Genomic DNA, 17,399 nt, shown 5'->3' on the forward strand with positions numbered 1-17,399 from the left:
TACAAATCACACTCAAACTCACGAGAGAAATAAATGAAGGGCATACAAATAATTCTCCCGGCACGGGACTCGAACCCGGGACCTTTTGCGTGGCAGTCCAGCATGGTAACTGTTCGGCTACGGAGTCACGGCTACGATGTAATAAGAATTATCGAGAACTACACCAGATGGCGTGATCGATAGCGACTGTCAAGAAACCCAAAAACAAGGAATGCTTGACTAAGAAGAGATTAGTGATATTAGTATTATTGTTATCTATTTTAGATTCTCGCCTCTCCCAAGACGTGAAAGATTAATTTTGAATCATTAAATGGCATAGTCGGCTGGGGTCAGGGCCTCAGGTTAAAGAACCGGCGAACAATACGTGCCGTATCGAGCAGGACCGCCTTCTACATTTGTGCTGGAAGCGACACGCCACACAAATCTAACCGCCTCAAGCTGCTAACAAGGCTGACTGGAATGAACCCATTTCTGGACAAAACAATTGGGATTATTTCAGTGGAGGCCACATCCCACATGTCGGCGATCTCGTGCACGAGGTCGAGATACTTCCTGCCGACTGTAGCAGACGCTCTTACAACTGAGCTATGAAACGAACCAGCAGACCTTACGGATCTTTATGCTTGTCGCCAGTGGGGTAATTTCACAAAAAGAATTGAATATAATGGTAAAACCTCGCGCCATTATATAAACTCAATATTATTATTATTCAATGAAGCGATATTTTAACTACGTCACTCAAAAGCTAGTAGCGACCGGCTATCGAGCTGACCACGCACAAAATAAATCAACGGCCTGGTGAATTCGAGCAAATCTAGACCTATCGTGGAGGCGATCTATGGAGGCCTGTATCCAGTAGTGGAGGTTTTTCAATTCAATTTCGAATGATGAATCAAAATCATGATTAATCCAGTAATAACTGTAACAGCCATCAACGCAATAGAAATTACTGTAAAGTAACCAAATCAAACAAGATGGTAGTGAAGTATGAGACTAAATCAACAATTCATTTTTAAGGAAGATTTCTAAATGATTTCTATTTTAAAAGAAATAAATACCAAGACTCAAAGCCAAAAAACCTACAACAAATTTTCACGTACACCCCTCCCAACTTCACCCCGCCTTTGCGCGCCATCTTGAAGGAAAACACAAAGATGCTGAATACCGAAATTTTCTTGTGTAATTTTCACGCTTTTCCGCTCCACCCCACCACCCTTTACTCCAGGCCCGCCTTAAGAGGGAATCAATTATACAGGGGGCCTCACTTACGTAAATCTATTTTTCTGTAATAAGTAGGTGAGTACGCAAATATAAATGTGTTTAACCTTAAAACAACATTGCTTCGCGCGGTTGCTTGATATGACGTTGCTACATGGCAATTGCAAATGTTTGTCCAACAGTGAAGAAACGGGTGAATGTGGTAATGTTTTTGTGATACTTGAAATCTTAATAATTTTTAGTTATAGGTAATTGTAAGTAGTTTTTATGGAGTGTATCAGTTGTTGTGCTATATAATAGAAGTAATATAGGGCCATATCGGAATAAGAGTGGCAGGTGTCCACATTTCTCTCACCGGCACTGATATCCTTTCAAGGTAATTTATCTTACCACCATTTTACATAGATCCCTTACACAACGAATATTTACACTCATAGTACTTATATCAAATTCAACTAAAGAGACGTGATAGGTCAATGAGAAGTGGTAAACAATAAAGGTTGCTTAAAATGTGAATTCACAGAACTGTAAGTTTTTAATTGATTTATAATTAATAGTTAAATATTAAGTACCCATGAAGTGGTAGCCTAGTGGGAGATTGATTGTTTCTCATTTGAAGGAAGGCGGTTCGAATATGATTTTAATTTCGAAGTTTTGTATATTTTTTATGATAAAATCATTGACTTACAATTATATGGACGTCGGGTCCGCGCTAAAAAGTGTCCGCACTTGTAAGGCGCTAAAATCGTATACAGAGCACGACACTCCGCTTTAGTCTTCATTTGTTCTACGGACAGCGCGATACTGCGATGACATAACAATTTAAATTTCGAATAGGTTGACTTGGGACACTTTTTTCGTGGTTTTTGTATTAGACCCGTCGTCCATTTATTTGTAAGTCAATGGATAAAATACTTATTTTACTTAAAATACTTACTTGCACAACCGACTTAAAAAAATAGGAGGTCCTCAGTTCAACAGTATTTTTAGTATGTAGATATGTTATGCCATTACTCCGGCATTTGTGAACCGATTTTTGTGGTTCCTTTTTATTTAACGCACACGCACACACTCAACATAGCCCCGCACTAGGGAAACCCTGTGTCGCGGGTGCCATGGACACACACATAGACAACCACAAATTACACCCAAACTCACGAGAGAAATAATTGTAGGCCATACAACTATTTCTCTCGGCCCGGGAATCGAACCTGGGACCTCTGCGTGGCAGTCCGGCATGGTAACCGTTCGGCCACGGAGGCAGTTTTATATTATTTAGGAGTATTGTAAATAGGGTGCCTCAGTTTTGGTCAGATTTAAATTTGAAGAAAATATTCCACCTCTAAGGGTGGCAAACTAGGGGATGAATCAGGATTCACGCACTTACCGATAACCGATTTCAATAAAACTTGGCTTGGTGGTAATTCCACGAAAATTTGAAGTCCGTCTTTTAATAAAAATGCTGTAATTATTTATGATATAAAATAAGTGCGCTCCATTTCACCTGATAAAAAGTGATGATGAGGTCGATGATAGAGCACGCACAGCCAGATAATGCCTACTCACTCTCGCCTTGAAAAGGCCCAATTTATAACGTTCAGGGAGTAAGTTTGCAGGCAAGGAGTTCCACCCCATAGCCGTTCGCCATATAAATGTGTAAGCGTAACGCTTCATGCGAATCTTTTATTTATTTTTATTTATTTATTTTATTTTGGTACAAACAGTCATTACAAAATAATGGTAACAAAGAAATTAGAAGTATGCTGTAGACAACGAGTACCGAAAATTTCTATTATACAATTTTACAAAATAGGCTGCAGGGCTTACATAGTTGCAGAGAAAGAATTTATAATATTTTACAACTCAAAACTAAATAAATATAAATATAATGAAACATTACAATATCAATCCACTCCGCGAAATAGGCAAAGAAAACAGATCATAGACCCAACCCAACCATAGACGGTTGAGTGTAATATAAGTTAAATTATTTATTTAGTGTTTTTTGTGAATTTTAACATAACCAATCTGCCTACCCCTTCCACACAGTGAACTGAAAAACTGAACTGAATCTTTGGAATATTCACCACATAGGGGTGGACCCCACACTACTACAACAGCCTATATATCCGTATTTCCCAGCTTTTCTCGGTCTCAATTTGGGGGAGAATTTTTGTACTATGAGCACCAGAGTTCATCTCCCAGATTGGTTATACCAGGGAATCAAACCAGGGACCTCCTCGTCCAACGATTACAGAGCAATCATAGGGCTATACGAGGTCGTCAAATCACCAATTTTATGGATATGGTGTAAAATTATCGAAATTGTATTATTATAACACCGAATGCAATGATTTTAAAGGTGTTCCTTCATATTAATTTTATTAAAACTTTCTTGTTTTTTTTTTTATTAAATCAAGTGACGGGACGAACAAGTCGTTGGCGCCTGATGGTAAGTGACATGTCTGTTCATAGCAGTTACATTGCCACTCAGAGATTTAAATCTCAAAGATCTGAGGGGCACTGTCACTGCGCCCGTCACCCTGATACATAAGTTGACAAGTCCATGTGTCTGTAATTGCATCATCACCTTTAACGCCCAGTCACACGAGGGGAAAGCTTTTGCGCGGCCGCCGCGCGATGGCCGCCCAGTTACCGCGCCTTCATGTACATTAATGGCGAGGTTACAATATTTAAATTCCTCTAAATAATACAACCGCGCGGGCCGCCGCGTAGACCAAATTCACATTTAAGTTAAAACTTAAAGGCTAAATAAATAGAGCGTATCTTATCATGACAGTTAGACGCGATCGCTGCGCGGTGGCAACGCGGACTACGCGCGGGGTGAGCGCTATGAATTTCGTGTCGAACAAATGCATCTTTACCCTTGCTCACATTACTGCTTGGCGGCAGACATAGACAAGGTGGCAGTACTTCCTTGGACAAGCCCTTTCACAAGGAGCTATGCTACTGCTTAAAAAATTCAAGTATTTTTTTTGCAATTGAGTCGTTTGTATACTGGATGGCACCAAAAGATGAAATGATGAACTAACAATAAAAAAAGAAACGTTATTCAGAATCACATAGTCTATGTCGTCATGTAAATAATTAATTTACTTCAAAATTGAAAGATACATTTATTAGTGTTCTAAAGCATGATGTATGATATAAATGATGACTATGTTTTATGTCATATAGGAGACAGGATACCAAATTGAAGCAAAAGAACTGCCAATAAGGTAGTGCGGTATAAAATTTGAAATGTACATGCCATTTTTTATGTCAAGTAATGGGACAAACATGTCGCGCGTCTGGTGATAAGACATGCTTAAGTAATGTTTACATGGTAATGTGAACTTGGCGGCAGAAATGGGTATGGTGACAGAACTTCCCTGGACGAACTCGTTAACATTGTACTGTTAGTAAATTCGCCTAACAATGACAAATATAGACAAAAAGTAAAAAGACTTTAGCAGACTATCGTGTTTCTTTACAGGTAACTTATTAACCTCATTAGACCGCATTCGTAGTTGCAAAGGACATTTAAGGTAGTAAGGTGTCAATTCGACTAAAAAAATGACTTCACAAATTGGTTGTATATCATATCTTAAATCAGTAGTTAAAACTTCCAAATGTTCTATAGCATTAATTAGAAACACCCTATATAGCATATAACAAACATACCACCTAGTTACATATGTACAGGGTGTTCTCTGTGCGGTGCAGAGCAGACGCCGCGGGCGCGAGTCCTACAAGAAAATTAGTTATTAAAATTTCACTGACGCTCCGAAATTTATCTCAAACGCGATATACGATGATTCACATTGTTTGATACTTTCGATTACGTAATTACCTACAAGATTGCTCTAGAAGATATATATATTATTTATGTGTACTGAGAATTAGTTCAACATCCTTAAGGGTTCGATTCCCTGTAGGGCTACCGGGAACAATTTGGGAAATCAACTTTTCTAAGTTGGTTCTGAATTGAATTGTGAATTCCGTTCTGGTACTCATAGTACTGGGAATTTCCTAGTTTGAGACGGTTTAGTCGAATAATGGCCAATTCGCAAAATGGCTAACAGCTGAAATGGGGAAATTTCGCTAAATGACTAGTTCTGAAAATGGCCAATTCTTGAAATGGCTAATTCGATAAAAGCCCAACTCTTTAAAAGACTAATTCTACAAATGGATAATTCTTGAAATGGCTAATTCGATACAGGCCCAACTCTTTAAAAGACTAATTCTTTGAGACTAGGTTGGAGTGGTTGTCTGGCACATACATTATTATATTCCTCGTTTTTAAAAGATAAAAAAAATAAAAGATTGTAAAACAAAATCTAGAGAGAATAGTTTGAGCAATAACACACGTCAAAAATCTCTAGAGATCAAGGATTTTTTTTAAATGTTTGATTACCTTTTGAAATAAATAAAAATATTTGTTATTTTTTTATTTATTTATTAAATTATGAAATTAACCAAAAAAACAATGATGTTAAAAAAATAATTTCAAAATCTGATTTTCAGTAATTGACAAAAACGTGTTTGTTCCCTAGACACTTTTGTTGAGTGTAGATTGTGGCGTTATTTCGTGGAAGAATTTTGCATATTATGAGGCCTTATTTCACAAAGGGTGCGAAATAAACAGTCCGTAGTGGTTTATGAGAACTAAAACTGGTTTTTTCCACACCATCCTAACATACCTGTCCTACAAACAGGTTTCATCGCATCAAAACGACTTAACCCTAAGACGTTACCGGACAAGTGGACAATGGTCACCGTGGGAACAAAACGGACGTCACACGAGGGGTTCAAGTCCTTGTCTGCAAATTTTGGTAGTTACGTAAGCTTCGGACAATGACGTATTAGGTTAAAACTAGTCTGTTTAAAAGTTAAATATTATTAATGTTATTATTTCTTTTACTACTTAAAAGGTAAAAGGTACAACGATAACTTGTGAGATAACTTTTTCTCAAACATGCTTGGAAATATTTGCATAATTTTAAATTTAAAAAAAACACACAAAGTTTCTCTCAACTTTTCACCGGCCAGAAATCATGGAAATCTAAGTGATGAAAATACATTTTCTATGCTTACTTACTTAGGTGGAGCAGTGCCCAAAAGTGGATCTTCCGATACCAGATTCTGTCATGCTTCCCGGTTCTGAGCCTGTTCTTTCCAGCCACTAGCACCGAGGTCTTTGGGGTCTTTTTGGACTTCATCGTTCCAGCGGTACCTAGGACGTCCGACCACTCGGCGTTCACTCGGACGTCCCTAATAAGCTTTCTTCGCGCTACGATTTTTTCCCATTCTGCCAGCGGAGTTTCGCGATTTTAGTTTCTCCCACAATATTAGGCCCGGGCATGACCATATATTTCAGTATGCTTCTCTAAATCAACTATGTGAACAGCACCATTGACATCTGTGTTCGCAATTGCGAGAATTAAAAAAATATTACATTTTTGAACATAACCGCAACTATGCTTTTATATAAAAAGAAAATAGGCAAAATAAGTGCTTTGCTGGTTTTTTATGTTTATGTCTTTTATATGTTATTCGGAAGTATTTTTTTTTAGTTAATTTGCGTATATTTAGCGGTTTAAGGAAGAACTTAATTAAGTTTATATTGTACTGGAATGTTTTATTTGTAGTGATTTTGAAATTTTGTAATAAATAAATAGGAAAAAATAAGTAAAATATTTTTTGACTTTTTAATTCAGTCAGCCATGACCACGGGACTTGTAAAAAATTTGAGTCGTTGTCGTGTCGTCGAGACTTTAGAAAAAATAGTGTCCGAAAAAATAGTTTCATCCCCAATGCGTAGCTATACGAAAACCTAGACCTATATAAATAGTTTAGCTCAAATAAGTAGTTATGATCAACTCTGAAGACATTACTTGAATGTGTTCATTTTAATTACGAAATCTACATAGCAATTGGATACACTTTCAAATTAATTGTGAGCCTTAGTCGTCTTCGTTATCAATCATTTGCAAATAAATGCTTAGCGTATTACATAAGACAACAACAGCTAGAGACATATGCAAAAAATATTTTCATAGAGTTGAAAGCAGTTTAAAAACTACCTATACGGTGGTGCCGTGATTACGATAGTTTTCTCTACTAAAAGAGAGTGTGTTCTCTTTTAGTAGAGAAAATTATCATAATCACGTCTCATTTATGTGCAAGTATCAAGACGATGACGTCACGTTGTGCAGCGAAGACGCTGTTAAAGTTTTCCGTGCTACTTTCGCGGCTCTGCAGAAAGTTGTGCCGGGGCTCATTACGGCAGGGGAAAGCACACACCGGGTTACGAAACGCGGCGTTTTTTGAATAAATAATTTTCACCTTTTTTAAATGATTGCCATGCTACAATGGAATAACTCATTGTTGCAAAGGTGTGAAAACGTTGTGAATAAAAGACTGGATAACAGCACCAAGAGAAAGGTTTTGAGATTCTGAACAAAATTAGTCGATAACTTTTCTATGCTCAAATAGGAGAGCTATAAAATTCCAAATTAAACATAATTCGTTTCATGTATGACAATAGTACTTTGATAAACATGCGGTATTATACAAAGGGTAAATGGTACGAATCTTTAGTCTTTTTGAGACAGAGTCTTAACATGTTCTTTGCACAAGAAGTTTGTAAAGCAGTGTCAGTAACCATGTAGTAGCATTCGTGATTTCCTGCGTTAGTGGTTATAGCTTTGATGTGAGACGTATAGGGTTAGCACGACAGGATACGACTAGCGCGAGAGCTACATAGAGCGCAAGATCCTGCTATTCTCGTATAGAGCCGTACTAGAGTCTTGGTGAATGTTTAAAATAATACGTTGAAAGTTTGTATTTATCAGTAATTTGAAATGATAATCTCAGTTGTTGTGAGCGTAGCAGAGTCAGAGAAAAGGCATTTTCCTGAACAAAATTTCAAATGAAATGTTAAATTTCATGGTCTTCCTTTTATTTCTTTTATTTTTTTTAATTAAATGGACTTGCTCTGGACCACTACCTAGCTCTGAAGCAAAGATAGGATCTGCGATGGAACGAGCTCGCCCAGAAGATGCCTGTTCAGTCGCACTTTAAAGACACCCGGGTTGTATGAGTTCTGAAACACCGTCTCAGACAGGGAATTACATTCCGTAAAAATGTTTATTAAACATGCTATACTTATTTAGAATAAAAAAACAATAATTAAGATTAAGGCTTTCGATCAGTATAGTAAAATTACAGTTTTTTTTTCACATTTAGCGGGTTCGATTCCCTGTTCCGAAAAGCGATTATTTAAAAATCTTTGAATGCGTTTCGAATTGTTTTTAAAATGACAATGAAGTATTCTTTTAGTACAATTTTCTATATACCGTATTTAAGGTACTTTCCCTCAGTGTGGCATAGCCATAGGACACCCAGTATATGTACATTTTCTCCAATTTCTGGTTGCTTGGTTTGTTTTTAAGCTTTGTTGAAGACATGATTAATTGTATGTCGTAGAAGTATTTGATTTTATCGGTCGAATATTGGAATCATATATCTACTTATTGTATTTTTATATCTGTTATGTATTTTATATGTATTATGTTCTTTTTAGAGGTCATAATTATCACATGTAAATCGTATGTCTGGGACCCCCCGGTTCAGGCATGGTTACTGTGGGAACTGTGGAAAATATGAAATTGCAAACATTTTCTGTGAAATAAAATTTATTTTACATTTATGATTATGAAACCGCTTGCTGAGCCTAACGGTAGTAACCTTTTTTATGAGTTAGTTTCAAGAGGTATACCTATCTGTTCGTCATCTTGTCATAATTATGACTTAAATCACGCACCTTTAAATTACAGTAGTGACTTAGCACTCAGACAGGAAAAAATTAACTTGAAAAATTATGTACTCTGAGTGCTTTAGTGGGACGTTTCGAAAACCGCCGCGTCATACCGCCCAGTGTGTGCACCTCCTAAATTTTCTCGCTCCCGTGCCCTGAGGCGTTTATACAACATCTAGCAGATAAGTTGGGGGTTATATACTCGTGTATTGACAGCCCTAATATTTATTATGCCCCTTTGTTATCTGAGCTTTAATGGAGGCAGTTTTAAGTTGAAGATTTAATGTTGTTTGTAATTAATGTATGACTAGGTATGGCAGAGATCGCATATCGGATTTCTATATATAGCCTTAAAATATATCAGATTATAATCTTAGCGTTAAGCCAACACTACACTGTAATATAAAAATTAGAATTTTGAGGAAAAGTTGCAACAATGATTTTTCGGCTTTTTGTAACTTTAAAGGTTATTAAAATAAAATCATAGATTCAGATTCAGGTTCATTTATTTCTCAAATATAACAATTATAGTATAAATTGCAATACATGTCAAAGTGTAAGAAATTATATTGAGATCGTGAAACAAAAATGAAAATTATAAGAAAAATACACAATAATTAGAAAATTAACAATTCATTAAATAATATTGTTGTCATTAAATTACATATCAAATATCATTCTCCATCAAGGATCGTCATACGTTGATAACAAATATACCTACAAAAGTATGTCAATGCGATAAAAATTAGAATAAAATAGAAAATACTCAATATCGTTGCAATTTTAGGTCCATGAATTCATTTCCCGAGTATATAAAGGATTTTTCAAGAAAAGATCTTTCAGCCGGCGCCCAAATGTTTCGTCAGATGGTTCAAGTGTGACAGTAGTAAACATTTAACTATGTACATTAGATATTAAAGAATTCTATCTAATTATTATAATTGTACTTTGCGAAATACGCTATTTAGTAGTTGTAGAACTCCTTGTGAAAGTATTCGTCCAGGGAAGTACAACTACCTTACCTATTTCTGCCTCAAAGCAGTAATGTGAGCAGTACTGCGTTCCGGTTTTAAAGGAAAATTATAGGCACATGGGACTTGTCAAGTGTCCCTCAGGTCTTTGCGATTTAGAGATCTGAGTGGCAGGCAACTGCTATGGACAGGCGTGTCGCTTAACACCGGGCGTACGACTTGTTCGTCCCGTCACTTGATATAAAAAAGTACAAGCATCCTGGTGGGAATCGAATATTGAAACTCCTATAAAGAAGAATTATTAGACTTGCAGTAATTAGTTTGAAAAATTTCAATACAATTCGGCTTAGGAACTTTGCAACGGTAACCAAAACAACACAACCGAAAGGTTCTTGTTGAAAGAAAATTACAAAACTCTGTATTGGAACTTGTTGTGTTTTGTCATCAGTCCATATCTTTATGACGTTGATAAATACTTTATTGCTTTCTCTTTCTTACTGCGTGTGGTAAAGGAATGGAATTGAAGTTGAAAAGGACAATCAGGGGTTATTCAAGGTTAGAGTGAATAGGCACTTTTTATGCAAACGCGTACCCTCGTCGGCTGACATCAGGTAAGATTGTGATTTTCCATTAAAAAAATAATTTTAAAGTGGCCAAATGCAAATTGGAAATGAAAATGTCTTAAATTGCGTATATTTGTATTTTTTGTTAAACCAATGTTTCAATCTATGTACGTCACACGGTTGCGGCTGACTATTTATAATACTTTCATTTCATTAACATTATCAACTCAGTTGTACTTCCCCCAACAGTGGGACGCACGGGTCTCCTCCTAGAAGAGGGCTTAATCTGGTGTCGTCTGCCCTCTTTTCACTGACATGTTTTTCGAGGGTTGTAAACTTTCTTCGACGTGCGTGCAGGTTTCTTCACGATATTTTCCCAGGTTAATTTAAAGTAAAATTTCGCACATAAATTCCGAGAAACGCAGAGGCGCACCCGAATTTGAACCCACTGTTTCTGCTTGAGAGATGGTAATGTAAACCGTTAGGCTTACACGACTTTTTAAAGTATGTTATATACATGCTTAAAGTTATATACATGCTTAAGGCAATCTAACCCCAAACTCTGAAATGTAAACCCGACTTTTTAGTGTAAACAAAAAACCAATCAACGCGTTTGACGGCTGGAATCCTTCAAGAAACCGAAGATCCGTCTGTCAGATGTAGGGTGACCACGTGAAGGGCTCGAAACGTTGGTTTATTTGAAAAATAGATATACGCGATTCACATCTGAAAAACATATTTTTATTTCCAGAACGGATTTTTTAAAAGTATTGTCTAAAATAAAAGTACTATAAATTGTAATACTTTTTATTGTACACAATGAAAACGTATTTAATACGCGGGGCGCACTATAACTTTTTGGAATGAATAAGGAAAAAAAAATATTGTTTCTCAAAATATTCTCCATTAGCGTGAATGCACTTTTTCATACGAATGAACCAATTTTGAAAACATTTATGCCACTTTTCCGTGACAATCTCTGAAACATATTTTTCATACTGTTCGATAGCCTCTTCAGGTGATGAAAATCGTTGACCGCGTAACTGGTTCTTAATTTTTAGAAATAAATAAAAGTCACAAGGTGCTAGTTTTTGTTGTTGTGGGCAGTGGACGGGCGACCATCACTTAATTCGACACTGAGATTCACACGACCGCGTTTGAGTTCTGCAAATCAGCTATAAATAGTCGTCTTGCGTGGTGCTTTATCGCCAGTTTGAAGCCAAGCGAGGTTCCGCTGAGCTGTTAAATTACACTTAAAGTCGTAGAAAATTGTACTACGAAAATTTTCACGAGTTAAATCCATGGTGATGTGGACAATCAATTTCTAAAATGACGCCACAATGTAAAACAAGTGACAGTCAGATGAAACAAACTGTATTTATTCTACAGCCAAAGAGTTTCATTTTCAAATGTTGTAATTACTTTTTAAATATTGTTTATGTAAGTGGCCAGTTCCGGAAACTTATAGTGCGCCCTATGTAGGTACTGTTTGTGCCCATCATACAAGTTAGAATGCCTCAAATGATCTGCAACAGAAATGTCTATTCGGTTGTAGACACATTTTTAAAAATAATTTGCCCAGCTATTTCAGTAATTTTTGAAAATCACGAGAGTTTTATTGCAATCAGATAAAATTAAACGCATAATGAACAAACAATGTCGGTATTATTATAATTATTAATAAAAAGATCGGACACAGAAAAAAATTCTTCGATCCGGCCGGATTCGAACCGACGTCTTCTAGCAAACCGTGCCAGACTCTATACCAACTAAGACACGGAACGAACCAGCTGACCTCACGAACTTTTTCTATGTGCGTGTTGTCGGATCTTTGTATCTGGTTTTTAACGACTTTTTAAACGTAGCGCCATCTATGAGAAATCTATGAAAGTATTTCGGTAGGTATTATTAATTATTATTATATCTGCTTTAGGTTCTAAATATTATTAATGTTTATTAATTAAGGGTATATAAGAGTATCGGCATAACGCTGCTATTTGTTTTATAGTCTTTTATGCCTTATTACCGCTATATTTCTACAATATCATTTACAAGTAACCTATTAGGAGACAGGCGTGGTGGTATGTAATGTTTTTATGTGCCACAGGGTTATTTAAAATAAATCTGAAATAGAGTCGTGTGGTCATCCCAGTCAGGCCCCACCCTGCCCCCTGGACCCCCACCGCGAACGCTCCATTTATTCACATTAATATAACTTGACTTCGTGATAAATTGCTACCGTTCCCAACCCACGTTTTCTTCGACCAATTTCCAATGCTAAAGGGTGTTACATCGACAGCAACTTGAGTCTCGTCATGAGTTTAAATGCGAGTTAAAAGACTTCTGGTGATTATCGTGGACAGAAATCAAGATTAAATTGAAAACAGAGAGTTAATGGTTGGTAATGGCAGTGTCCTTGTTGAATACTTATGACCCAAGCAGTAATGTAAGCATTATTGCGTTTCAGTTTTGAAATGTAAACATGAGACTTGGCAACTTGTTCCAGGTTTTATTATGTGAAAATAGCGTTAGTGCAGTAAGAGCGAACATGACTTGTAAACACAAGTTCGTGGGTTCGCTGTCTTTCTCTTGCTATCTCTGTAACTAAATTCAACTCACGAAGGCGGAGCGGTCGATACGTTGTTTACACCGAGTTGACTGCCGTATCTTCGGCAAGCGAATTCGGCTCACAAAGGCGGTTTGGTTGATACGCTGTCTACACAGAGTCGACTGCCACCTCTTCGGCAAGCGTATTTGGGTGACAAAGGCGGTGCGGTCGACACGCTGTGTACACAGAGTCGACTGCCGCCTTCGTCGAAATCACCAAGCAATTAGAAACACAAGATGTAAGAGAAATAAATCATGGGCCTTGTCGAATAGCTCCAGCAAACTTTATGGGCTTCTTGATAGCATTACTATGTAAATGATCGCTCAAACGTCGACTTGAATCCGACTTAGACGATATAAATAGCAAATAATATTTGGTAAAAGAAATCGAATCATCCTGTACCCGATTTTCTTAGCTGAGTAATTAACGCCGAAGGTTTCTCCGCAAAAAAGCCAACTAACCGTCTCCCACATTTGTGAACGCCTCTCTTTCGTACATATGTAGATAGATTTACATGAGAGTGTGTTAGGTATATACGTATGCGCATATATGCAAAATAGTTGTCTAAGTGTTTGTTTAAGAAACTAGATGTGGGAATAAGATTGTTTAAAGATTTAAGGAATGGAAATTGGGTTTGGGGCTGAGTGCCCAGATTGTTTAATATGGTGGCTTGTTCCGAGAAAGTTGGATGTCGTACTTAAAATTCTTATGAAAGAAGCGTTGTAGATGGAAGTGTAGCATATCGGGGATGCTCAGACAGACGGGCTGGTGAAATCGCAGGCAACTTATGTCTCTGGCCGACAGGCGTAGTGTCAGTGCGTAACAGATTGCAACTGTTATAGATGGACATGTTGCTTAACACTTTACGCTGATTGGAAAATCCTTGCACTGCGATGGTAAATGGCCCTTGCACAGTTACCTGGTGGCTACTAGTAGTGGGGTCAGCCTGGCTAAGTTCTGAACCGCAATAATATAGGGAATGCGAGAAGTTAAACAACGTATATAACAGAATATAATCCTTATTATGTAACTGCCTCCGTGGCCGAACGGTTACCATCTCCGACAGCTACGCAGAGTTCCCAGGTTCGATTCCCGGGCCGGGAGAAATGTTTGTATGGCCTACATTTATTTCTCTCGTGGTTTTGAGTGTAATTTGTGGTTGTCTATGTGTGTGTCCATGGCACCCGCGAAACAGGGTTTCTCTAGTGCGGGGCTATGTTGAGTATGTGCGTTGTTATTGTTATTATTAATTACCTTAAACTTTGGTTATCTTTAAAATGAGAGTCAAGGACCACTATTTATCCTCTGTTCCATCCATTTTATAAATATTATAATATGAAATATGTATTTATCTGGACCGTAGTAATTTAATGTTTTCGCTATATTTTATTATTATTGTTTTATTACATAATTTAATTTGGTTTTGTTGTGCACGTAAACCTGTCATTGTAATTATTGTAAATAATAAGTAAATATTAAACAACATCACTTATGTTGCTCTGATCCCAAATTAAGTAACTGAAGCACTTGTGTTATGGAAATCGGAAACAACGACGGTAAAGCACTCAGATCCGAGACAATATAGAAAAGTTAGTTTTCTACATTGACCCGGCCGGGGATCGAACCCGGGACCTCAGAGACGGCGACACCATGAAAACTAATGAATATTACTAAATATTACTAATAAACTAATTAAAAACTAATTAATTATCTAATTATTGTAATTATAATAATAATAATAACGCATACACTCAGCCCCGCACTAGGGAAACCCTGTGTCGCGGGTGCCATGGACACACACATAGACAACCACAAATTATACCCATACAACTATTTCTCCCGGCCCGGGAATCAAACCTGGGACCTCTGCGTGGCAGTCCGACATGGTAACCGTTCGGCCACGGAGGCAGTTATTATACTTTGCAAAATAAGCTATTTAATAGCAGTAGAGCCCCTTGTGAACTTGTGTCGTCCAGGGAAGTACTGCTAACTACTAACCTTACCCATTTCTGCCGCAAAGCAGTAATGTGAGCATTACTGCGTTCTGGTTTTAAAGGAAAACATGGGACCTGTCAAATGGTTGACAGGCTCAGTGAAGTGTCCTTCAGATCATTGCGATATAAAGCTCTGAGTGGCACTGCAACTGTTATGAACATGCAGGTGTGTCGCTTAAGACCAGCCAGGCGTAAGACTATGTAAGCCACACGACCGCGGATATCGTGAAAAATTTGTTGTTGTATTATTGTGTCCTATATTTTGGTCAATAGGAAGAAACGTCTTTTACAAATAAGAAGTACCTACCATTTGCTTGTGTTGTCCTTTTTACTAACTGTGATTTGTGTTTTCGTGTGCAATACATGATTAAATAAAAATATAAAATAAAATCAATTAGAACGTCAATATCATTGACTTACAAATAAATGGACGACGGGTCTAATACAAAAACCACGAGAAAAATATCCCAAGTCAACCTATTTAAACGTAGTGACATGTAAAGGAATATGAAAAAGCTAAAACGTTGAATTTAAATTGTAATGTCATCGCAGTACTGTCTAATTTAGCTTGCTTCGCTGTCAGTCGAACAAACGAAGACTAAAGCGTGAATGACGCTCTGTATACGATTTTAACGCCCTATAAGTTCGGACACTTTTTAGCGCGGACCCGATGTCCATATAATTGTAAGTCAATGGTCAATATAATATGTTTTGTATAGACGTGCGCACGACTTTTGCGTCCCGTTACTTGGTATTTAAAAAAAAAGACGTGTACATCTGGGACGCCTTCGAGGGAGCCTCAACAGCATCCTGTGTGTATTCTCAGACCGGTGGACCTCACCAGTCCTGCTGAAATGAAGTTAGCTCCATACCGCAATCCTATCTTAATTAAATTAAATAGGACTTTATTCATCAAACTCACACTCACTCAAATGATACATGTAAACTAAGAGATACAGTGATTTATATTCCTATTAGATATTGATGAAAAGGACATTGTAGGAACATAATCAGAAGCGCATCGCATCTGGAACATTAGCTGAAGCGCGCGAAGATTGCTTCAATGCAAACATGCGCAAGCGGTGCACGTCTCTGGTGACAGGGTGCGGGCCAGCCGAAACAGTATCCGAAAGACATTTGCTGAACGTTTTGGCGTTTAGTCAATAGATGATAATAATCATCTATTGCCTAAATCTAAAATAGTATTCTAATTGTAATTTTATTTTGTTTATATTATTGTTTATTTTTAATATTTAATTTAGATTGTAATTTTGTACTTAATTTTATTATTAATTTTGAGTTCAATTGTATCAAATCTTTGTAACTGTATGATCCATGTTGGTCGAAATAAATGATTTATTATTATTATTGTTTCTACAATTCTGAACAAAAGGTCTACAACAAAACAATTTGACGACTTCTGTGGTAGAGTGGCTTGCACACCGGTTTCCATGGTGTCGCTATCTCAGAGGTACCGGGTTTGATCTCCGGCCGGGTCAATGTAGAAAGACTAACTTTTCAATGTTGTCTCGGGTCTGGGTGTTTGTAATAACGTCGTTATTTCCGATTTCCATAACACAAGTGCTTTGGTAACTTACTTTAGGATCAGAGCAATATGTGTGATACAACATCACTAATATTTATTTATTTATTATTATTGAAAATCTGTCCATTCATGAGGTTTAAAATTATAGTAACACAAAATCTTTATACTACAGCGTCTTAATCGTCGAGGGTAACATTCTTAGCGTCGCAGTACATTTACGAAAATGTTATTTATGTTAAGAAGAATAGTAATTTCTTTATGAAAAATAGTGACAGACATAATATTAACACGAGGAATAAAAATAAACTAGCTATTATTGAAAATCGTCTCCAGAAAGTCACAAATTCATTTAAAGGGGCAATGGATAAGCTTCTATAATAAGATTCCGGTGGATATACAAAATTTGTCATTTACGAGGTTTTAAAAGGCTGCAGACCCGTGCTGCACCTGGGTTCACCTCCTGGGTGAAGCACGGGGAACTTACAAGTCCTCGTGCTCCACCTGTTAGTAAGTACAGTCGTGTGAATGAGTCATCTAATCGAAAATTGAAACAATTGGAAATTGAACAACAAGTTCAGAAGTGGTGTACCATATTTACAAAAATAATTAATTCAAAGATTACAACATTATTCATGTTTTTTTGAAAATATTCAAGCAGTTTATTATTATTGATACAA

The sequence above is a fragment of the Hyposmocoma kahamanoa genome, unplaced genomic scaffold (assembly GCF_003589595.1).
Source record: "Hyposmocoma kahamanoa isolate Upper Pololo Valley unplaced genomic scaffold, ASM358959v1 224, whole genome shotgun sequence".
NCBI lineage: Eukaryota > Metazoa > Arthropoda > Insecta > Lepidoptera > Cosmopterigidae > Hyposmocoma > Hyposmocoma kahamanoa.